Source organism: Marmota flaviventris, chromosome 2 (assembly GCF_047511675.1).
Source record: "Marmota flaviventris isolate mMarFla1 chromosome 2, mMarFla1.hap1, whole genome shotgun sequence".
NCBI classification, from domain to species: Eukaryota; Metazoa; Chordata; class Mammalia; order Rodentia; family Sciuridae; genus Marmota; species Marmota flaviventris.
The window spans coordinates 68,289,594-68,314,034 of record NC_092499.1 but is presented as its reverse complement, the minus strand read 5'-3'; the positions used below and the strand labels follow the sequence as shown (position 1 = coordinate 68,314,034).

At 42.9% G+C, this 24,441-nt stretch overlaps 1 long non-coding RNA gene across 3 annotated transcripts; it reads left to right on the top strand.

Annotated features, from left to right (window-relative positions):
- Window positions 1-1,998: 1,998 nt before the first annotated feature.
- On the top strand, window positions 1,999-23,876 carry LOC139704702 (uncharacterized). Of its 3 annotated transcripts, XR_011706629.1 has the most exons (5): window positions 1,999-2,112; window positions 15,025-15,132; window positions 16,495-16,989; window positions 19,573-19,810; window positions 20,360-20,845. It is a non-coding gene; the product is annotated as an uncharacterized lncRNA (long non-coding RNA). The 3 variants fall into 3 exon arrangements; XR_011706628.1 differs by lacking the exons at window positions 19,573-19,810; window positions 20,360-20,845 and adding an exon at window positions 23,783-23,876; XR_011706627.1 differs by having other exon boundaries at window positions 19,573-20,845.
- Window positions 23,877-24,441: the final 565 nt, after the last annotated feature.

Here is a 24,441-nt window from a genome sequence, read left to right as displayed (position 1 = left end):
CTGGGTCCTTACCCAGCTGTAGAGCTTTCCACATGTTGGAAAGAGCAGAAGAGGAGCTGGAAAATGCAGTAAATCCCTTATGTGTTCCAGCAACATAGATCAACAATGTGCCAATAGCCTGTGAGGTAAGAGGAAAACCAAGAGCGAGGAATCGTGGAAGGAAAAAGCATGTCATGAAGTAGGGATCGGGAAGCTGGGGAGAAATGCCACAGAAAGAACTAATAGGATGAGAACAGAGACGTGACCTTAGATCTGGGAATATGGAAGTCAGCTGTGCAGGCCTGGAGGTGTGGCGCCCTCTCGAAACAGGTTCTGTGGGGAAAGGCAGAGGGCAAAGTGGAGACCAGGACTATGAGAAGGAGAGATTTGCTGCGAAGCAAAGGAAAGGAATACAGTCAATAGGCAGCTCTGTGGGCCAAAGGGGTGGCATTATTTTGTTGTTGAATTGTTTTGGCTTTGGCTTTTCAGAGATACTGGAACACATGTGTGTGTGTTAATAGGCATGATCCAGTTTAGGTGGAAAACCAATGAGGCAGTGGGGGCCAGGGGATACTTGTAAGAGGTGAGACTTGAGGAGGCAAGAGGGTTGGGCTGGGGGCTGCCCTGGATGGGAAAGCTCAGGGTATAAATCTCTCCATGTTCTCTTGAGGCTCTTGAATGCCCAGTAGCTCCTCTGTGAGCATCACTTCAGCAACAACCAGGCCCTGAATTTTCAGAAATCCAGGTAGTAAAATTTCTTAGTCCAAAGAAGTTCATCCCAAACGGCGGGCTTTCAGACCGTGCATAGGAAAAGACAGTTGGGCATGATGTGTTTTTGTTTTGTTTTCCCCAAAGCCACTCCTTCTGGGTGTTCATCTGCTCTACATCTGTGTAGGACTCAGCCTGAAAATTGGGTTTCTTTTTTTCCCTAGGATCCCAAATAACCAAGTCATGGATTAATAATCATTAAGTTAAGCAGCACCTGAGTGTTCAGCTGGCTGAGCTCAGCGGGTTGTATTTTAAACTAAGTTAATTTCTCTTTTAGAATTGACTGCTAAACGGGGGGAAAAATCACCTCTCCTTGTGATTACTTTCATCAGAGAATGATAGTATTCAACCTATCATGTTTTCTTCTTTTCACTTTACTGCAAGAAAATACAGAAATTTAAAACTAATACTTAATCATCAGAGCTTAAGGTTGGTTGCTCAGATTTTTATTTCCCATTTTTATACATATTTCCCATTTTTATTTTTGTGCTGCTTATACCTTTTCTTGTTTGTTTCCTTCTTTAATTAAACATTTTATTTGGAGATAATTTTGAGATAATTCCAGATTCAAAGTGTAAAAAATAATACAGAGATCCTATGAAAACTTTACCTAGCTTGTCCCAATGGTAACATCTTGCAAAATTATAGTATAATTTCATAGTGGATATTGATCATAATATTGATCTAGCCCAGACACAGAACATTCCATCACCACAAGAATCCCTCCTGTCACTCTTTTATAGCCACACACACGTCTTATTTCAAGAATGTCATATACATGGGTTCATATAGTATGTAAGTTCTTGGGATTGACTTTCAGCATTTTCTAGAAATGTATCCAGTTCATTGCACATATCAAATACTTTGTTCCCCTTTATTACTGAGTAGTATTCCATGATGCAGATGGAACAGTTTAATTCATCCTTTGAAGGACATCTGGATTGATTTCAGATTTGCACTATTACAAATAAAGCTGCAAACATTCATGTACAGGTTGTGGTGTGAACATCAGTTTTTATTTCTCTGAGCTTTTGCCTTTTATAGTATATTGTATGAGGTGGATCATAAATGATCATGAATAAGCAAAAACAATCAACTTTCTTTGGATCATGATTGTTATTAGAGTGCCATTATCCTTCATTTTTAAAGAGCTTCCCAGTCTCTAACTTCCCTCTGGCCTAGAAAAAGCAGATGAAATCTGAGACTGTTACATAATTTGTGGGTGTGGTGCAGCCAGATTCTTACGTGTTCCTGACTTCTGGCTTATTATGAAAACTAATTCTGAATATATAGTTTATTTTTGCTTTATTGCTCCAGAATCCTGGTCATTATGAACCACGTTTGGTTTCAAGTTGCTTGTTTAAGGTATGTGTTTGGAATTCTTTGAAGGTATGGGTAATTAAAACAAAAAACCCAGGGCTGGTGTGCAGCTCAGTTGTAGAGCACTTGCCCGGGGTGCACAGGCCCTGGGTTTCATCTCTAGGACTGCAAAGGTGGGGGGAAGGGAATCCCAATAGAGTTGGTAGTTTGGTTCATCAGAATCTACCATTTAAAATCAAGACAATCATTTTATGAAATCATGGTTTTATACAGATCTCTGCTAAAAACAATGCTTAATTCAGAGAAAATGACAAAGCTAGTCCACCGTGAAAGCCAAGCCACATGTTTTTGGTTGAAGTTACATCTGACAATTCATCAGTGGAGGAATGGAGAATGAGAAAGCGTGTGCATTTTTTTTGTTTTTGTTCTTGAGGTTCAGGAATGACACATCCAGTTATGTACAGCTCTCTCTGTTTCTGCCTATTATTAGTGTATCCAGAAAATTCTATTTGCTCATTTATTTCATTCAGCATTCTGCTTCCTCTGTGGCAAGAACTGTGGACCTGTGGAGTGTGTGTGTGGGGTGGGGAGGGCATGACACTAGAAATCCAAACATTAATAGGATCCCATTCCTGTGCTCAAGGGGCTCATAGTCCAGTGAGGGAGGGAGATGCACATCTCAATAGTGATAAGATAATACACTGGTATTCCAGGGTCTCCAAGGGGCAGTGGCAGCAGTGGGCTCATTGGACTGGCTCAGCAGAGGGGTCTTGCCTGTAGATAATGGCTGGTTATCCACCCTTCCTATACTCATGGCTATTTCCCAAATATTCCTGGTGATTTTACCCAAATCATCTTTCTGCTTTAATTACCAATGTTGATTGAGGATCATCCCAGACTTTTTTTTTTTTCCTGCATATAAATTCAGGAATCCTCGATAGGTTGTGAGCATGTTGAAATACTTCCACAGCAGTTGGTAAGCAGACACTTCCCCAGCCCTCCATGACCCATCTACTCTGGTCCCTCCCAGAGATCCTCTCTCCTGCAATCCATCACCTAAAGGGCTCACACCCCACAGGCACAGGTGATCCGCACTACACATGGCATTCTTTCTGATTGGTGCCTGTCATGACCTGGGGATGAGACTTCCAAATGGATACAGTGTATGTGTACCTAAGGTATAAGTCTATATACATTTCTTCAAATTCATAATGAATTCATATCAAATGAAAACTTACTATACCTTCTGTATAGCCAATGTGAGATCTTTCTAAATTAACATATTTAGATTTGTTTCTTTTTCTTTTTTGGATGCTAGGAGTTGAACCTAGAGTGTTTTACTACTGAGCTATATCCATAGCCCTTTTAATTTTTTTTTTTTTTTTTTTTTTTTTTGAGACAGGGTCTCACAAGTTGCTGAGGCTGGCCTCAAACCTTCAAACCTTCTCCCTCAGCCTCTGGATTCAGTGAGATTACAAGTGTGTGTCTCCACACCCAACAATTCACTTCATTTTAAAAATATCTGTTTTACATGGTTCATTACATGGATTTAAACATAATTAACATAAGCATTTAGGGGAGGTTTTGAAAAATGGAGATGTCCTGCCCTACCTCCAGTCAGTGGCACAACATTGGAGATTCAGGGAGTCTGGGGAGGGTCAACCATGTGCATTTTCCCAAGTTCTCCTGGTGGCCCTGATCATCTCAGCCAGGACTCAGATTTATTGGTATGAACAATGCCAGATTTCCCTAAAAATTTGAAAGAAAATAGAAAGACCCAGAACTTCTTTTTACAGTGCTGGGGATTGAACCCAGTCTTACACATGCTATGCAAACCATTCACCACTGAGCTACAGCCCCAGCCCAGGACTTCTTTTTCTTTTTCTTAAAAAGGCCCTGTCTTTACTTTTCTAAGAGACAAGATACAAAATAAATGCTATGGAAACTTGTGTTTAAAGATGCCCAGTACTTCAGTTTACAGTTGCCCTTTCTGACTAGCAAATCACAGTTTTGCTTTGCTAACAATAAGAAAAAAGAATGGTAGTCTGAAGAGTAGGTTCCAGATATCCAGGCCAAGCTTTGCTTCCAAAGCACATTCTCGTCTCTCCTGTATTTAGAATAAATTCAACTTTGGTTGTTCTCCAGGAACTGAGTAATAGCCAAACATCAGCATTTCTTCAGATTTGGAAATGAATCTTGATTGGTTTTTTTTTTTTTTGTAAGAAGGCATACAGTTTAGATAATCAACTGCAGTTCTTGGAAAGGATTAAATTGTGAACTCAGCTCACCACTCCCAAGTTATCTGGAAGCCAGAAAAGTATATTTATGGGAAAAGAGGTTTATATAAATACTTTATTCAGTGACCCACATGATAGAGTTGAGAACAAGTATCTTATGTTTGGTGGATGATACCAAATTAGGTGGAGTTGCTAACATCACAGACGATGAGAACTCAGTTCGACCCTTTCAGATGGATCTTGACAAATTTAGAAAGAACAAGATCCATACCGCAAATCCAAGATAAGAAGTGGCTTGAAGGAGCTAGCATCAAAAAGAAAAAATGTGGTCATGTTTCAAAGTTAGCAATTTTGTCACAAGTACAAAATTAGTCAGCAATAGAGAACCAGCAGGAGAGCAAAAGAACGTAATTCTGGAATGTTAATGAGAAAATATAAGCAAAAGTCCTGATTTCTTTTCCCACATATGGCATGGGTCAGGTCTTAACTGGAGAACACTCCTCTCCACTTTTAGACTTTATAATTTGAGAAGTCTACCTCCCAGAGTAAAGTATGCATGGAAAAATGTGGGTGGCTTAAGCTACAGGGAGGAGAGAATCTTAGAGACGCTTTTTTGTTTTGTTTTGTTTTGTGCTGGGATTGAACCTAGGGGTTCAGTTATACCGCTGAGATACATCCCCAGCCCTTTTTCTAAATTATTATTATTATTATCTTTTTGGACTTGGGATTGAACTCAGGGGCGCTTACCACTGAACCACATCCCCAGCCCTATTTTGTATTTTATTTAGTGACAGGGTCTCACTGAGTTGCTTAAGGCCTCACTAAGTTGCTGAGGCTGGCTTTGAACTCGAGATCCTCCTACCTCAGCCTCTCAAGGCACTGGGAATACAGGTGTGCACCACCGTGCCCGGCTTCTAAATTTCATTTTGAGACAAGTTCTCATCAAGTTGCCCAAGCTGTTCTCCTGCTTCAGCCTCCTTAGTCATTGGGATTCTAGGCATGTGGCACTGGGCCCACCTTTTTGGAGAAATTTTAAGCTAACTAGAATTATTCAAACAGAAGGAAAACTCACAAACTAAAAAGCTATCTTCAGGGGTTGATGGTGACATTATCAGGAGAGAGCTGAATATCATATTCTATCATCTACAGAGGGTACAACTGAAAATAAAGAACTGAACCTGTGATACTAATTCAGGTTACACAAGATCCAAGGACGTGTTTGCCTGAGGTCCAGTTGAGTATTGCTGACTTAGTATACGTGCAGGTATATAGGATGTGGACTCCGGGGCTATTCTGCTTGAGTTCAGATCACAGCTTCTCCACTTACCACCTACAAGGCCTCTGGTAGATTACTTCATTTCAAACTGCCTCAGTTTCCCCATAACAGAAGTGGAGCAATTAATAAAGTCTGCCTCCTAAGGGGAGATGGGTCTGAGACGATGTTTGGAAAGCTCTGAGGACAGGGTGATTATGGCTTGATCATCTATGATGGTAATAAAAATTGTAAAATGGGTGGCCAGGTGCAGTGGTGCACACCTGTAATCCCAGAGACTCCGGTGGCCAAATCAGGAGGATCACAAATTCAAAGCCAGCCTCGGCACTTAGCGAGGCCCTAACCAACTTAATGAGACCCTGCCTCGAAATAAAAAGGGCTGGGGAGGTGGCTTAGTGGTTAAGGGTTTGTGGGTTCAATCCCAGTACAGAAAACAAAAAAGTAAAATAGGCCCCTGGAAGGGATCCTTGAGTCCATTCTTGACACTTAAAAAAGACAATTTTAAACTCACAGTTAAATTCATAGTTCTTATTTGAGTCAACTCTGACAAAACGTGATGTTTATGTTAAACATCTCACTGACACAATATTCTAGTTATAATTTCAAAATTGCCTCATTCTATCCCATCATTTATATCCCAAAATTATAAACTGTGCACACGCAGCTATGGCTGTCCCATATACCATGTACCATCACGTGGATTTCAAATTGGATGTGGCTCTTGAGAATATTTATTCCTTTGCCTTTCAATATGTTATAGTTTAGATATTGGGTGTCCCCCAAATGTGAGACCATGCAAGAAGGTTTAGAGAAAGTGTTATGAGAGTCTTAACCCAATCAGAAAATTAATTTCCTGATGGGATTAACTGAGTGGTAATTGAAGATGGGTAGGGTGTGGCTGGAGGAGATGGGCTTTGGAGTATATATTTTGTATCTGGGGAGTGGAGTCTCTCACTCAGCTTCCTGATCATCATATGAACTGCTTCCCTTCACCATACTCTTCCGCCATGATGTTTTGCCTCACCTTGAGCTCCAAGGAATGGAGTCAGCTGGCTATGGACACAGACCTCTGAACCACAGCCCCCAAATAAATTTTTTCTCCTCTAAAATTGTCTTGCCAGGTTTTTTAGCCAAGCAGTGAGAAAGCTGACTAAAAGAGATATTACAGAGGTATAAACAAATAGTCTCCATAACATGTCCTCGAATATATTCATGCTTGAATTCTGTGCTGGTAAGCCAGCTTGTTGTTTTGCAGGCTGGGGATGGGACTCAGGGCCACATGCATGCTAGGCAAGCGCTCTACCACTGAGCAACATCCCAAGCCCTATTCAGTTCAACTAACCATGGTTGAGGACCTTTGGTAGGCCCTTAGAAAGACAAATAACTCTAGTTTCCTGCAGTTAGAGACCTCATTATCTAACAAGAAAAAGAAACAGAAATAATTCATGTTAATATCATGTGCTAGATGCTCTATTTCAGGTGCAAATGGCTATGAAAGCAGAGAGCTTGACTGATGATTTTGCCTGGGGAAATCACCAAAGGCTGACAGAAGCCCAGACACATAAGTAAGCCTGGAAGAAAGCAGGTCAAGAGAGGAGAATTTCTTAAGGTGAAGCTGAGAGGACAGCCAGGAAGTGAGAGTTTCTGCCAGGTCCAGGAACTACGTAGTAGGGCTGGAGTCCAGGGAAGAGGAGACACACCAGGGGACAAGGACCAGGTATCCCAGGAGCTGACGGTGGTGAGCCATGTTTCCTGGCTCTGCTAGAGTTCTCCTAGGGTTGGTAGGTAATCTCTTAGAAGGATTTACAGTTCCTCTCCCACCTTCTGTGTCTGGAAATTATTCATGTAAATTATATGAGTAACTCCATCTTCCAACAGACAAAAACATACACAGTTAGTTCATAATTGTGGTGTTGGATAGTAACCTGTCTCTTTATGTATCACAGGTAGTGGAATGAGGGCCGAATCAGGTTCCAGATCTGTGTTCAAATACCAGCTACGCCTTAGTAGCAGCATCTTCCTGGGTAGGTTGCTCAAGTTTTCCAAACAGGGCTTGGAAATGCCCAGCTCCGAGGATGTGATGAGGATGAAAACAGATTGTATGTCAAAGGAAAGCAGCTTGCGTTAAGGAGATGCTCTGTTCACGTTGGGAGGATTTTTGTTGTTATTATTTTGCCTAAGTAGTACTGGCATAGAGCTTTGACATTCCTGGATACACTTGAACATGAAGCAGTATTTGAGGCAATGAGAACTCAGAGGCCATGGATTTAAACTGTACCCCTCTCCCTGCCTTGCAGAAAGATTTCAGGATAAGAATCGTACGTGTGTGTATGTGTGTGTGTGTGTGTGTGTGTGTGTGTGTGTGTGTGTGCTTATAACCATTTTTCTACATTTGGAATAAGACCATTTTCTAAATAGTAAAACAGAAAATGCCAGAGCAAGCCGTCCCCTTGGTAGTAAATGAAAAAGAAGGAAACTCTTTCCTTGAACTTTGTTTCTAAAGGCTTTGGTAGTGTCACCCCAAATCACACAAATATACTATAAATAGACACTCATTTTTATTCAGCCAAAGAAGGATGAATTGTTTTTTTCAGGAAAATGGATGGAACTTGAGAATATTATGTTAATCAAAATAAGTCAAAGTCAGAAGGTCAAGGGTCATCTGTTTTCTTACATCTGTGGAAACTAGAGAGGAAAAGGGAAAATAAAAGTGTGTAGAGGGGTCTTTTAAAAAAATTTTTTTTCTAGTCGTAGATGGAGACAATACCTTTATTTTACTTATTTATCTTTATGTGGTGCTGAGGATTGAACCAGGGCCTCACATGTGCTAGGCAAGTGCTCTACCTCTCTACCCCAGCCCCTACAGGGGTCTTATGAAAATTAAAGGGACACAGTAGAGGAAAGGGACCAGGAGGAAGGAAAGGAGAAGTACTAGCGAACGGTACTGGCCAAATTATATTGCTATATTGTGTGCATGTGCGAGTATGTAACAATGAATATACCCTTACATATAATTATAATGCATCAATTAAAAATACGGGAAAAAATAAGTAGACACTCATTCCATTTAATCTATGTTCCGAATTGGTGAAAAGTCATGAACACTCTTCAAGTAACGTGGGAACATTCAAGAAGTTCCAAGCCCCTAAATATTGTTACTGTATTTTCATTACTGAAAGAGGGAGAAAGCAGAGTAAGAGGAGGCTGGGGGAGGAAGAGCTCAGGCCGAGGGCACCCGGCGTCCCTGCGGATCCAGGCTGGCAGTGGAGAGGGGATTGCTTTTTAATTTCCTTCAGGCAACATATTTGTTCTCTCATTATGATTTCCTAAGTGATAAGAAGTGAATTCTATTATAAATCAGCCTCTCCTGGGGTCACAAGGAGGCGGTGGTGGTGCCACTGACAAGATCAGTCCCAGCCCAGAGGGCTCAGGATCTGAGGGTACAAAGCTTCCCGATGTTCCTGGGCACCAGCAAGTCTCTGGAAGTGGAAAAAGCCCCAGCATCATTAACAGGAAGTCATTTTTTCCAGAGCAGGGCTGGGGAGAGGCAGCTGAATGAAGAATGTTCAGTGCTTTCCCATGATACAAGGTCAGGGCTTTCATTCCAAGCAAAAGACAGATCCTCCTTTGTCCATCCATAGCTAAATGATACCCAAGGCTCCATGAGGAATAGTTGGTACCTGTCACAAGACACCATGTCCTTGTCACATGCCTGAGCGTGGTTTTAAAAGGAGAATATGATGAGACAGCCCTAAGGCTCTGCCCCTAACCTCTGGCCTGCTCCCCTTCTTCCAACCCCTTCCCTTCCTTGGTGTCTGGTTTCACAGATACAAAATAAAAACCTCATTGATTCAGCAATTGGGATCGTTGAGCTGAACAAATTGAAACTGAAGTTCTCCTTTGCAGTACCTTTTCAAGAAGGGTTTGGCACATAAATGAACAAAGTAAAAAGTTTATTGGAGAAAGAAGGGATTTAACCCAGTTAAATAATAAATGCATTAAAAAGACTTTAAGTATGTTTTAGGTTTTCTTAAGGTCAATCTACAACTGGCTGACAAAACATTGAGAAACAGTATGGCATTAATAAAAAGAAAAGAAGAAAGAATGGGAAAGGAAAAGAAATTATATCTGAGCTTATTTAGAAATAGCTCTGTGATTGATTAGCAATGTCTGCTCTAGGCTCAGGAAAGAAGGTACAGGATTGGTTAGCCAATATGCCAGGTGTGTGCCTCCTGGTAATGGCTCAAGTAGATTTAGAAAGAGAGCTGTATAGAAAGCAAACACATAGATAAAATAAAAGCAAATAACATTAAGTAAAATTATTTTTAATGTTTTGGACCTATGCTAGTACTTTAAATAAACATTTCATTTGATTCTCATGGTACTCTGAAAAGCAGTATTGGTCATTTACTTGTACAAATGGATAAATTGAACTCTAAGGAGGTTAAACTGACAAAGGCTACATAACCAGTTTGTTGGAGAGTTTCAAATCAAAGTCAGGTTGGTTGACTCCAAAGTCCATACTCTTTTAATTAAAATAAAATGGAACTGTAGTTGGCCATACATTAAAAGGATCATTAATTTGGGTTCAGTAGGCAGGGAAACACTTTCAATTAAAACAATTAAAGTGGAGATAAAATAGAATAATTAGAATACTCATTTCAAAAGAAGACAGAAGAGAAAATTATGTGACACATGAAAAACAACTAGCAAGATGGTAACCTTAAATCCAACAGATCAATAATTGCATTAAATGTGAATAGTCTAAACTACCCCAATTCAAAGGTAGAATTTGTCAGATTGAATATTTAAAAAGCTAGACCCTACTATGACTGTCGATAAGAAACACACTTTAAATATAAAAAGGAACGGATTGAAAGTAAGAGGATGGAGAAGGGCTAAATCAGGCTGACACTAATTGAAAGAATACCAGAGTGGATTTTAAACAAGAACTATTACCTGAATAAACAGATACATTACTTAATGATAAAGTAATAGCTGTATCAAGAAGACATAACAATTCTAAATGTGTATATGTCTAACAACAGAGCTTCAAAATGCATATGAAAGATCGGAGCTGGGCCTGGTGGCCTGTGATCCCAGCAGCTCTGGAGGCTGAGGCAGGAGGATTACAAGTTCAAAGCCAGTCTCAGCAACTTATCGAGGCTCTAAGAAACTCAGGGAGACCCTGTCTCTAATAACATATTTAGAAAGGGCTAGGAATGTGGCTCAGTGGTTAAGTGCCTCTGGATTCAATTCCTGGTACCAAAACAAAACAAGATCAGGTAGAAATGAAAGAAGAAATAGGAGGATCCATAAATATAGATGGAGATTTCAATAAGTGGACAAAGTATATAGAAAAGGAGCACAGATAGACAAGATCCCCACATCACCACCCACAACTGTTCCATAACTGAATGTTATAAAACATTCTACTCCACTATAGTAGGTACCCATGCTTTTCAGATGCACATGGAAGAGCTCCCATTATAATTTGGGCCATAAACAAACATTCTCAAATATAAAGAACTGAAAACAAAGTATGTTCTCTCATTATTCAATTCCATTCATAATGAAATTAAATCAGACATCAATAAATGAAAGATATCAGAAAATCCCTTATTTGGAAATTAAACAACTCACTTCTAAATATCTCATGGGTTGAAGAAGAAATCATAAAGAGAAATTAGAAAACATTTTGAATTGAGTAAACTACTCTAAATTGCTAAAATTGTATAAAGTCCACCTGTTTTGAATTAATGTGGTTTGTCTGCTGGTTATAAAGCAGGGTACCACTGGAGAGATTTTATTAAAATACAGAAACAAGGACACTGCATTCTCATCAGTCTCTAAAATGAAGAGCAGATGGGCTGTGTCCACAGGACCCTCCCCTTCCTTTCTTCCTGCATCCCTTATTCGGTCCTGGTTTCAGAGGACAAGTGTGTTTTTGTGAATACACACAATAGAATCTCACTCCAGACTTGGTGGCAACTGATGCTGGGTGTTTCTTGCCCTTGACATAGTGACCTTGCAGTGAATCAAGAGCCAGGAAGTTCTCTCCTCAGTGAGTAGGAGTAACTCTCTCACTGGCCCCAAGTTGAGACACTTTCAAAGAACAATACCAAGCATGTATCTGGCCTCTGTTGCAAACTTCTGAAGAGAGCCAGAGGCTGGTGTGACATGGCTGAGAGAGCAAGAAAACAGCTGGCAAGAAGCTAGCTGGCATGTGGGGATGGCACATATTACCAATGGTAATAATGACATTATGTACTGCTTTCTGGGTCCCAGGCATTCACTCTTTAATCCTTACTGTAACCCTATGAGGTCAGTAGATCCATTCTGCAGAGGAAGGACTAAGGCATCATAAGTTAAAGAAATGACCTGGGGTCCCACAGCCAGCAAGCGGCAGATCTAGGATTCCATGCAGGCAGACTGCCCTAGCAGGTCAAATACTTGGTCTCAGCGAACCCTCACCAGGACCCTTATGATTGAATGGGAAAGTGGGTACAGAAGGCGTCACACAGGGCTAACAGAGGCCCAGAGAGGTCATGTGACTTGCCAGTGGATAATGGGCAGTTGAGGCAGACCTCAGGCCAGTGCCCTTTCTCAAGACGATGCTACCTCCTTCCCAGGGTGCCCCAGGAGAATCACTCACATTCTTTAAGTACACATTTTCCAAAGCACCAGTGTGATCAGCTAGGGAGGCAGGTCTGGATATTATAAGCAGAGCAGAGGTATCATTCCCAGAGCACTGTATTAGTACTGTTGTGGGAGCTGCTTGGCATTACTGGGGTATGTGGGTCCATATGTGGGTATGTGTGACCTCAAAGGAGTTACTTAATTCATCTACTTCAATTTCTCTACAATTGGGCTGATAATACCAATGACCTCATAGGGTCACTGCAAATATTCAAGGGGTTGCTGTTCATAAAGCACCTGATCCTGTGTCTGACGCATAGGAGGCATGACAACAACGTCATCTCACATTTCCAGGTGTTGCTGCTTGAGTCCTCCTGGGAAGTAGTTGTTCACTCCTACACTATAATCTCCGGACAAAAATAAAGCTGCGGTTTTCTCTTCCCTTCTTTGCCCTCCTGAGACTGGTGGTTTCTATCTTCACTAAGTACTCACCAGCCTGGAGCTTGGAGACTTTTGCCTGTTGGGGCTTGTCCTAACAAACCAGCTCCTTCCTTTTAACACACACCCAGCATTTAGAAAATTCCTCCCTGATCCAGAGAGGGTGTGTCTAGCAATGCATTTTTCCCCTAAATTCACAAATGGGAGGATTGCATCAGAATGCTCTTAAGAGTTTGCATATGTCTGTGTTTGCCAGAGGGAAGGTGGACAAGCAGGGGCTATCTTTGAGATTCTTATGGTTCTCTGGAGTCTTTCCTGAGGTCTGCAAGAGATTATCCTGAAGTTCTGACTCCTTCTATTGGTGAAGCAGCTGCCCACTGGACAGGTTGAAACACTAGAATTCTTCTTGGCTCACGGTGCTAGAAAGAAACTCTTGGTATCAAGAGCCCTAAAAAGATTCACGTTGCACTATGATTCCTCTCCTTTAAAAGGGGAGATGGCTTTAAACACACACATATACATGTCACATTTCAAGATGTAGTGTATCAAGCTGGGTACGGTGGCATGTGCCCTGTAATCCCAAGCAACTCAGAAGGCTGAGGCAGGAGGATTTCAAGTTCCAGGCCAGTCTAGGCAATTTAGTGAGAAAATAAAATAAAAAGGACTGAGAATGTAGCTCAGTAGTAGAGCACTTGCTTAGCATGTGTGAGGCTCTTAAACCCACTTTAATGGGTTTAAGTCCCATTACAGAAAAAAAAATGCGGTTTATCAGTTTGTTGCAGTGAATAAGAATATAGACTCAAAAAAATGTTACTAGACAGCTAATTGGTTAGAAGGGCATATCCAAAAGTTAATGATTTTCTCTAGATGCTAAAATTATAGATTTTTTCTTTTTTCTTATCTATTGTTCTACCAAAAAAAAATGCCTATTCTGAAAAAGATGTTTTAACAGCGTTATTTACAAAGAAGACTACAAACAACCTAAATGTTCACCAATAGGAAATTACTACGATGGTTCATCCATATAATGATACATACTGCATCTATTAAAAAGGACATTTACAAATACTATAAACATGCATGATCTAATAATAAATTTAAAAATGTAGAATTTAAAACTGTATGTAATGGAAAACCCAATAAAAGAGCTAAAATTAAAAGATGGATCATACTAAGTTTTGGTGATGATGTGGAGGAACTAGACCACTCGTACACAATGGGTAGAATGGTACAACGACTTTGAAAACACTTCACTTTTCATATGTAAAATATATAAATTTAAACACATCCATACCTTGTGATTCAGAAATTCCACTCCTAGGCCTTGACTCAAGAGAAATGAAGACACATCCCGGGCACCCTGGCACATGCCTGTAATTCCTGTGGCTCAAGAGGCTGAGACAGTAGGATTGCAAGTTCAAAGCCAGTCTCAGCAAAAGCAAGGCACTAAGCAACTCAGTCAGACCCTGTCTCTAAATGAAATACAAAATAGGGCTGGGGATGTGGCTCAGTGGTCAATTTTACTCCCTGGTACACACACACATACCCCAAAATAGAGAGAAATGAAAACATATGTTTGCACAAAAATCTGTTCATAATAGCTTTATGATTTCCCCAAACTGGAAACAACTCAAATGTTCATCAACAGGTGAATGGATACATTGTGGTATAGTCATCCAATGGAATGTTACCTAGCCATCAAGAGAAGTGAGGTTCTTACACTTACACTTGATGGGACATGCATGAGCCTCAAAAACATGCTGACTAAAAGAAGCCACACACAAAAGGAATGCATCCTGTGTGATCTCATTTATATGAACACTCAAAAAACAAATGTAATTTATAATGACAGAAAGCCAACCAGTGTTTGCCTAGAGCTGGAGATTGACAGTATTGACTCAGAAAGGGCACAAGGGGATTTTTTTTTTCTTAATGGAAATATTCCATGTCTTCAATATGATAGTGGTTCTATGAGTATATAAAGAAAAATTTGTTATTACTATTTGTAATGTGACAAAATAAAAACACGTGATACACATATTCATACACCATGGGTCTCAATTTTAAAAACAAAAAGATGGGGCAGAGAAAGAAGAGTGGAAGCATGTTTCCTGAAGGGTCCTTAGTTTGTGCAATTACAAATTATTTTAATAAATTGGTAGCTTTTTCCTTCCATTTTATCCCATGGACAAATATTCTTATGTTAGCAAGTACTATCTTAAAATAATTGTTTAAATTATTTAAGTTGTTTAAAAAGTTATTTTCCATCTTTAAAAAATTCAGGAACTATTTGGTGACTCAGCTCCATAGAAAGAGGAGAACAAGAGAGGCGCATTGTTCCCCAGCTAACTGGCATCTCTCTTTCCCAAGGCAGTGAAGTCTGTGCCAACCATCGCAATGTGAGAAGGAACTCCCACAGTGCTGAACCACACATCTCAGTAAGTGGGTGCCTCCTAAAAATGTGGAGGTTTAGATGAGGTGAGCACATTTTGTCCAAGCTTCCCACTGAGATCACCAAGCACTAGCTATCAACAGGGCCCTATTCCAGAACCTTCTGGGAAGTGAAGCTAAAGAGATTTGTGCGGGGGGCGGGGGTCCTTTGGGAAACTTGACCTCAAAGAAACTCTGTGAGGACCATCTCCTCCCCTGGGCTTAAGCAAGCCAGTCACGTGAGCAGAAGGAGACGGATGACCTGGGGGTAATGACTGGGAAGGACTCCTTTTCAAAGGGACAAACTGGCTAAACTGGCATACCAGTGGCCATCTCACCCTCTGAGCTCCAAACCCTGTGGACCATAGCTTCTTCCTCCTTGGTACCTCCCTGTCCCATAGGTCTACACATAAAGGTACCCAATGTCTAATTTTATTATATCTGGTCATTTTTGTTTATTTCTAGTACTAGGGATTGAACCCAGGGGTGCCCTACCACTGAGTTACACCCCAAGCCCTTTTTTATTGTTTATTTTGAGATAGGGTCTCTCTCCTTTACCCAGGCTGGCCTTGAACTTGCAATCTTCCTGTCTCCCCAGTGGCTGGGATTACAGGTGTGTGCTGCAGCACCCAGCCATTAGGTTGCTTCTATTCAGTGGATTTGGCAGGGTGGGCAAAGGAGCCCTCTCCCTTAATAGACTGCTAATGGCAGGGCCACAGGAGAGGGCCAGGGCCATGGGTTCAGAAATCCCCGGATGCTCCTGTGGAATCACTGGCCAGATCTGAGTAGGTGCTTCCTCACGCCCTGCCTGCCTTCATTGCCTCTTTATCCAGGAGATCTGTTTTCACCTGCCCTGCTTCCATCATGGGAGAATGTTCTAGGGTTTGGCTAAATATCCATAAAAAAATAGAAACAGTGGCTGGGGTTGTGGCTCAGCGGTAGAGCGCTTGCCGAGCATGTGTGAGGCCCTGATTTCGATCCTTAGCACCACATATAAATAAATAAAATAAAGATCCATTTACAACTAAAAAAAATATTTTTAAAAAACAGAAACAAGCAAACAAAAACTGGCCATTCTGGTTGCAGCCTGACCTCCTGTGCTCGCAGCACCTTCCCAGTGGCTCACTTTGTGTTTGCAAACCTGACGCTTTGGCCATCCTCTAAACTCCCCACGCAGAGGAGACAGCTGAGGAAACTTGGCATCACTGCTCCTTGTAGCACTGCCGCCCACCACGGGAAATGGATGTGGCACCGAGAAACCGGCCCGGCCCTGCCCACAGCACATAATTACTGGTTTTCATATTTGGATGGTCCAACCTGGTGCTAGGTCTCTTGTACTTGAAGGAGCCAGGATATATTCCCCCCTCCTTTCTTTCAAAACAAACCTAGGAGTCTTTATTCTCTGGGCAGATTTCCTTTGATGAGGTTCCCCGAGCCTGAGGATGCCTCTGTTCACTCACCCTGGCCTCTGATGACCGCCCACACTGACTTCCATGTGCCGTGGTTTCCAGGCTGGGAATGAAAGTGTAACTGGATGTTTTATCATCACGTTGGAACACAGGCCTAGAAAAGGAGAGCCTTCCCTGTAATTTCCACTCCTCTGGGGCTCTCTGTTCAACCTTGGGTTTTGCTGAGACAGCACATTTGGCAAAGAACAGACCAGATACGGGCCCCTTGCCCAAAGTGCCACCTACCTGCCTGCTATCAGGAAGGTGAATCAGATGACGGAGCAAGTTTCCATCTTTAATGATCCATCCGTCAGCAAGCAAATGCCCCCCACCCCCACCCCTGAAGATGCCAAGAGGCCGTGGGAGGTTCCCAGAGGAACAGCCTGCCCCGGAGGTCACCACCTAGGCTGTGCACTGGGAACAGCTCAGCACACACCCACGTGCTGGTGACAAGCAGGTCAGTTCTCAAGCCAGAAGGTACTCGGGTAGTGGGAATTTGATGTGTTGCGTGTTGGGTGACGCTCTAGAGGGACTCAGAGCAGCCTGAGGTGGCTGTAGACTGAGGGCTCAGGGGAGGAGAAAAAGAAGGGGGGCTGCTTGAACCGAATCTTCAAAATCAGAGGCGAATTATGTAGGTGGGATATCGAGGGGGACCATAAAGCTGCCTCATGGTGCATAAAAGTGAGGTGAGCCAAGGCCTCCCAGCCCTGACGCTGCGTCCCCTCCTTCACTTTGAAGTTCTTCTGGATTTTCCCCTTCATCTGGTTTAACCAAGAAAGAGAATCCTGTTGTGCCGCAAGTCTGCTCCTAAATCAAAATTCAATCCAGAATTCTGAGGGTGAAGGAGACTCTGTCACAAGTAGCCCAGCACAAGTACATAATCCCTGAAGTAAGGGTAGCTAGCTGTGGGAGCTGGCGTGGCAGGGGTGGAGGGAGCAGAGGGAGACGTCACTGGGTGCCAAGCTGGTCAGGGGAGAAGGTGAGCGGTTGGGAGAAACCCCAGAAAGGACTGGTAAAGCATGCTGAAGATCAGTGCCCAGATTCGTGTGTGGTACGAGACAGTCTGACAAACAGATTGCTGTTTGCTAGAAGGGGTGAGCAGAGAGGTAACTGGAAGGACAGAATCAACGGCTAATGTGACCCATGGTGTTATACTCAGCTCTTTGTTATTGTAAAAAGATACTTGAGATAACCAACTTAAAAAGAAAAAAAAAAGTTTGTTTTGGCTCCTGGTTTTGGAGGTTTGGTCTGTGGTTGAATGGCCCATTGATGGCAGGAATGTGGCAGAGGAAGCCCTCACCTCATGGCCAGCTAGGGAAAAAAGGAAAAGATTGATGTTCCAGTCCCCTTCAAAGGAACATCCTCAACAACCTAAAACCTCATACTAGGCCCCACCTCTTAAAGGTTTTGACTACTAGTAGTGCCAAGCAATGTTTTAACATATGGTCTTTTGGAGACATTCGAGATCAAACTACAGTTCTGGGTTCACCCTCTGAGTTCTGTGTGGAGCCTTCATAATCTAATAGCAAGATTTTCTTTGAGGCAGCAAGATACACACCTCTCCACCCTTCTAGAATACAAGGGATTTCATAGTGAAAAATCTGTGCATGGAGGGAAAAGGACAGGAAGGACATGTGTCATGCATTCTGTGACCTTGGGCCCCTGGTCAGTGTCAGAACCTTGACCGCACTTGCTTGCACCTGACCTTGGGTGTTCCAGCTTCTGCCAACCCTGAGCCAGCTCTAGCCTCACCCTCCAGCTTTCCCACCCTGCAGACTTGGCTGCACTTGCCTCTTTGATCTCCAAGCTAACAGCAGCCCAGGCAAGATAGGAGTGTCACGGGGCCTGCCCAGGCTCTTGCCCTGGCTTGAGAAGCCAAGAGGAGGAGGAGGCCACAGCCGGGCACATGCAAAGGGTGAACACAGAGGAGGAAGCCAGGAGCCCTTCCTGACCTGCTCAGTGAGGGCCTCTGCCAGACACAAGGGCTGCTCACACTTGCAAGGTCACTGTGCACCTGAGACAGAGGCCCTGGGCTGTCAGCTGGCCTGGGTGCTGGAAGTTACTACATTTGGGCTGTAGTGTGGGAGTAGCCATGTATCTATTCATCTGGAATATAACTCTTGAGAGGAGGTCTGTCCTATCTCCCCAGCGGGAGGCATCACAGTGGCACTGCCAGGGGGAGGGGCCCATGAAGCTTTCTTCAATGAAAGGGGAGTACACACTCCAAGAGGCAGGGGACTTTGCCACTTTGTTTACTGTGTAATCTTGGTGCTTGTCCCATTGTAGCCATGAGGGAAATATTTGATTATCAGATTAATAAGGCATTTGCTAACCACCTGGTCAAGGCTAGAAGCCTCCTTAAAAAGTTGCAATCTGGGGAAAGCCATGGTAAAAGTTCTGCAGTGCCTAAATTCGAGATCGCTCTGTCCATTTAACATTTATTAAGCACCTACAGTATGCCAGGCACAGGGATAGATGCTTGAGATACAGAGATGATCAAAAGGGTCACAGGAGACTTTAAATAAATGAAAGACCAAATGAATGGCCAGGAGTTGGGCAGAGTCAGAGAGGAAGTCTGGAAGAGTGGATCAGAGCCTCAATTTTTTTTTCTCTAATCCTAAATTTTCTTATCTGTAACTGGGAGATAATGATCAGTTTGGTTTATTATAAGGGTTGTTGTGGTGATTAAGAGCTAAGGCATGAAGGTTGCACGTCCCAAAGGAAGAACACTGTGTTCCATGTGTTCCATGTGGGGTAGGGGGTGCCCAAAGAACTCTCAGAGGAGAGGCTTGAGCTAAGTCCTCCAGGATGAGCGGATCTGGCCAAGTGGGCAGAGAGGAGAGTGATGGTGATGCGAAGGATGACACGGTCCTTCTAGGCCCAGCAGATGAAGGAGACCCAGGAGGCCCTGGGGGAGTGAGTGTTCAGTGCACAAGCCACCAGGGTCATCCTGAGACAGACAGACAGACAGACAGACAGACACACACACACACACACACACACACACACAGCCATTGAAAGGTTCTGCTGTTCTCCATAGGATCAGTGCAATGTCATCTATGAATTAGGACCCCCCAAAGTGCTGCACTGCCACCCAGGATGTGCTTCAGTCACACCCCAAGCACACTGAAAATAGTCACACAGTAATTGAGAGTGACCACTTATGAGTTGTCAGTCGGAGCAAGAAAAGGATCAAAGACCAACTAAAACTGCCCTGGTACCAGCTTCTGTTCTAAGCACATCACCTGTATTAACTCATTTAATAACAAGCCAATGAAGTAAGTACCATTATTTGTCTCATTTTATATTTGGGAAAGAAAGGGCACAGAGAAGTTAAGTAATTTGCCTGAGGTCACACAGCTAGGAGATAATGGAGTTAGACTTCAAAGCCAGACAGCCAGTTCCAGAATAGATACTCCTAGCCACCATGCTACGTTAGAAGCATAAAGGGTAGAGAACCACAAATTTTACTATTTCTCTGGGTATAAAAACCACTTAAATTTGCTTTGTTAGGAGGATTGGAGACCTCAATTCTAGGGCTTTGGAGATTGTCTGTACCATCTCTGCAGGAAAGTATATGGTTGCAAATGTTATTCTGGGCATCTGTGGGTCCCCTGAAGCTTATCAGTAGGTCAATGACAGGTCCAAGATTTCCAGCTGGGGCTGGGGGAGAGAGCTGGGTTTGCTGGAGAGGACCAAGCAGGAAGCAGCCTGGCTCTGAAGCCATAGCCAGGTTGCTCAAGCTGGCAGTTTAGCGCTCTGGAGATGAAAACACTTGCTTCAAACTCTGAATCATCTGTTGCTATTTCTTTACATATTTTTGCAAGGAAAGAAGGCTTTATTTGGAATGATTCGCCAGCATCTTATAAATCAAGAGACACACAAGACAGACTTCAAAGAGCTACAGAGACTTACAGAGACATCGGGGCTATAAATATGAACTATTTCCAATGTCCCCATGGCAAGGCATGTAAACTCAACTTTAGAAAAAAGAGCAGAAAGAAATCAACTAAATTTTCGAGAGGGAGACATATTAGAAATCTAGCTCATGTAACGTAGAACTATTTTCTTTACTTAAAAAGTTGAATTGGGGTAATATGTGAACAGGATGTGAAAGTGAAAAATTTGGAAAGCCCAGAATGAAAGGAATGGCCACATCTCCCCCAACTTGACTCCCATACCCTAAAGATAACTACTGCTCTTTGTTCTATTACTGTTTCTGGGGCTACCTCCTTATCTTTAAATAATCTGTATGATTTCTATTGCTCTGCTCCGAATAACAAGGATTTAGAGTCCTCACCATCCCTGTAACATCCCCATCCTAACTTCTTTGTAGTTAAATGACTATTTTCCTTTTATTGCATTGGTTAACATTGTAATTTGGGGAGGGGGGGCGGGGATACTGGGGATTGAACTCAGGGGCACTCGACCACTGAGCCACATCCCCAGCCCTTTTTTGTATTTTATTTAGAACAAGCAGATGTCACCATTGCGCCGGCTTAAAAGGAAAGATTTTAAAAGTGTCCAAGGAGGGCTGGGATGTAGCTCAGTGGTAGAGAGTTTGCCTAACATGTGTGAGGCACTGGTTCAAACCCCAGCACTGCAAAACTAGAAATACATACATACGTAAATATGTCCATGGAGAAAAGAGGTCACATAAAAAATCGAAGAATCATAATAGAATCAGACATTTTAATAGCGGGGGAAATGAAATGTCATCAAAATTCTTTCTTTCTTTTCCTTTTTTATTTTATTTTATTTTATTTTTTTTGGTACCAGGGATTGAACTCCGGGGCCCTCGACTACTGAGCCACATCCCCAGCCCTGTTTTGTATTTTATTTAGAGACAGGGTCTCACTGAGTTGCTTTGTGCCTCGCTTTTGCTGAGGCTGGTTTGAACTTTGAACCTGCCTCAGACTCCTGAGCTGCTGGGATTACAGGCATGCATCACCAGCCTGGCTAACATTGTAATTTTGAGATTTAATATATGTATTTAAACCTCTATCTCTTGTTCAATCAACTGTGACAATCTTTCTTCTTTCCCTCCTGTACACGTGAGAAAGTGGAGGCTTGGGAAAGTCATGCTTGGTCCAGGCCTCGCACTAGATAAGTGGTAGCACTGGATGCCGGCCCAGGTCAGCCCCCAAACCCCAAACTACTACAGCACAGAGCGTAACTGCTGTGGTCCCTGAAACACTTTTTACCCGTCATCTATCGCTGAAGTGGGGTCGCCTGCTATTTTTATACCTGTTACTGTGCAAAAAGAGCTGTTGCCCCAAGGACTTGGTTCTACCAGAGAGTTAAAAGGCCACATTAAGCCAGGTGTGGTGGTGCACGCCTGAAATCCCAGTCGCTTGGGAGGCTGAGGCAGGAGGATCTCAAGTTCAAAGCCAGGCTCAGCAACAGCAAGGCACTAAGCAACTCATTGAGACCCTGTCTCTAAATAAAATACACAAAAAGGCTGGGGATGTGGCTCAGTGGTCGAGTGCCCCTGAGTTCAATCCGCAGTACACCCCCAACAAAACCACATGAGCAGGTGGAAAGAGAGTGTTTATAGAATAGATTGCAGAGTCCCGGAGGCCTGGGGCCCAGGTGAAGCCCCTCATTTTCTTGGAAGCAGTGCAAAAAGTCACTCTGGGGTATTCTATAGCTATGAGGATGGTTAGGTGGAAACCTGCTCAGATGTTCCCTGTTCAGCCCTGTTACTCAATTGCAAAAGACAACGCAGGTATTGCAGGTGTCACAGGTATCAAGGTGAGTCACTACTTGTTTAGTGCCCCACCCCAACTCTGGGAAGATGCAAGAGGCTTTCCTGGTGTCACTGTCACTGGGTGTGTCCCTCTGTGTAAGTGTGGGGGACTGGATTTGTTTTCTTCATTCCTTGATGGTCTAAACTCCGCTCAGACTAGCACACAGCTGAACTAGTTGTTTCTTAAGCTTTTGCACTTGGTCTACTAATTTGCAGAACATGGAGCCCAGGGCAGCGTCTACACTAAGCAGTGTGCTCATCAGAGTTCACAACAGGCTCTCCTGGGGGCAGGGGCTGGGAAATAGCATTTGCCAATTTCCATGGTATGCATACCCACAACACGGGCAATTTCAAGCTACCAACCTGAATTCACAGAATATGGAACTAGAAAGAGATGCAGTGTCTACTCATTATCTACAACATGGATAGAAATAAATAATTAAGATATAATGATTTTTTTTGGACCAGGGATTAAACTCAGGGGTACTCAACCACAGAGCCACATCTCCAGCCCTATTTTGGATTTTATTTAGAGACAGAGTCTCACTGAGTTGCTTAGTGCCTCACTTTTGCTGAGGCTGGCTTTGAACTCGCCATCCTCCTGCCTCAGCCTCTAGAGCTGCTGGGATTATAGGCATGTGCCACAGTGCCTGGCTAGGTAATGATTTTTGAGCATTCACTATTTTTTTCTTTTTGGTACTGGGGATTAAACCAGAAGCACTTTACCCCTGCGTTACATCCCCAACCCTTTTTTACTTTTTATTTTGAGAAAGGGTTTCCCTAAGTTGCTTAGGCCTTGCTAAGTTTCTGAGGCTGGTCTCAAACTTTTGATCCTTCTGCCTCAGCCTCCTGAGTCTCTGAGATTACAGGCATGTGCCATCTCTCCTGGATCAGCCTGTTACTTTTTTAAAAATGTAATTTATTTGATTGTAAGTTGTTATAATAAGTAATTATAATAAGATAATTAAATCTTTGGTAATGGTTATGTTTAACATCGGGATTACGGAGTTCCTGAGACTTTAACAGCCAGCTCTTGTGAGCTGAGAACAAGCAGACTTCAACATGCCTACTACCCACCTCAGGCAAGGCATGAGGAGGCCACTATCTATTATAAGACAGTGACCAGTCTGGAAACTAAAATATACAGGAAAGTGAGTTCTGGTCACAGAGAGTGGGATAGGGTAGGCCTGTATCTCTGAAAGATTCAAGTATTGCAGGAATGACATTTTATTTGGTTTACTCTGATGTGCAAGAAAGGGCATGCTGCTTTGTCGGTGACTATCTTACTGCCATGGCTTGGAAGTGTCCCCTAAACATATGTGTTGGGAGCTTGATCTGCAGTGGGTTGGTGTTGGGGGCTGGACTCCTGAGAGGGGGTTAGGGGATGAGGAACACCCTTACGAGTGGATTGCTACCATTCTCACAGGAGTGAGTGAGTTCTCACAAGCGGGCTCATGCTCTTAAGAGTGAGTTGTTATAAAAGCAAGTTTATTTTCCTCAGCGTTCTCTTGCCTTTTATGAAGCAGCCAGAAGACCCTCACCAGAAGCTGAACAGATGCTGCCGCCATGCCCCAGGCCTTCCCAGCCTCCAGAATTGTGAGCCAAATAAACTTCTTTTCTTTGTAAATTACCCAGTCTGTGGTATTTTGTTATAGTGATAGAAAATGGATCATGACACTTACCTTCCTCTGAGACCTCTGATGCCTCTACTGGGGCAGAGGACTCCACTTGTCCATGAAATATTTCTCCAGAGAACTCATTTTCTCTCAGTTTAGAATGATCTTTTCTGGGTTATTCCAGACCCTCTTGAATGGGTCTTTCTGATTTCTCCCACCATTTCACCTCTTTAATAAAGACGGCCAATTAGTTGGCAATGTTATTGTAACAGCACCACAAACTGAGAAGCTGGAACAACATAAATTCATTGTCTCTCAGTTCCGGAATCCAGAAATGCAGATTCAGGGTGTCAGCTGGGTTAGTTTCTCCTGCGGGCGGGCAGGGAAGATCTAGTCCAGGCCCACTCTTCTCAGCTTGTAGAAGGTCATCTTCCTCCTTGTCTTTCACTTGTGTCCTCCCTATAGTGTCTAGCTCCAAACTTCCCCTTTTAGAAGGACCCAAGCAATTGGATCAGGACTCACTCTACTGCACTGACCACCTCCT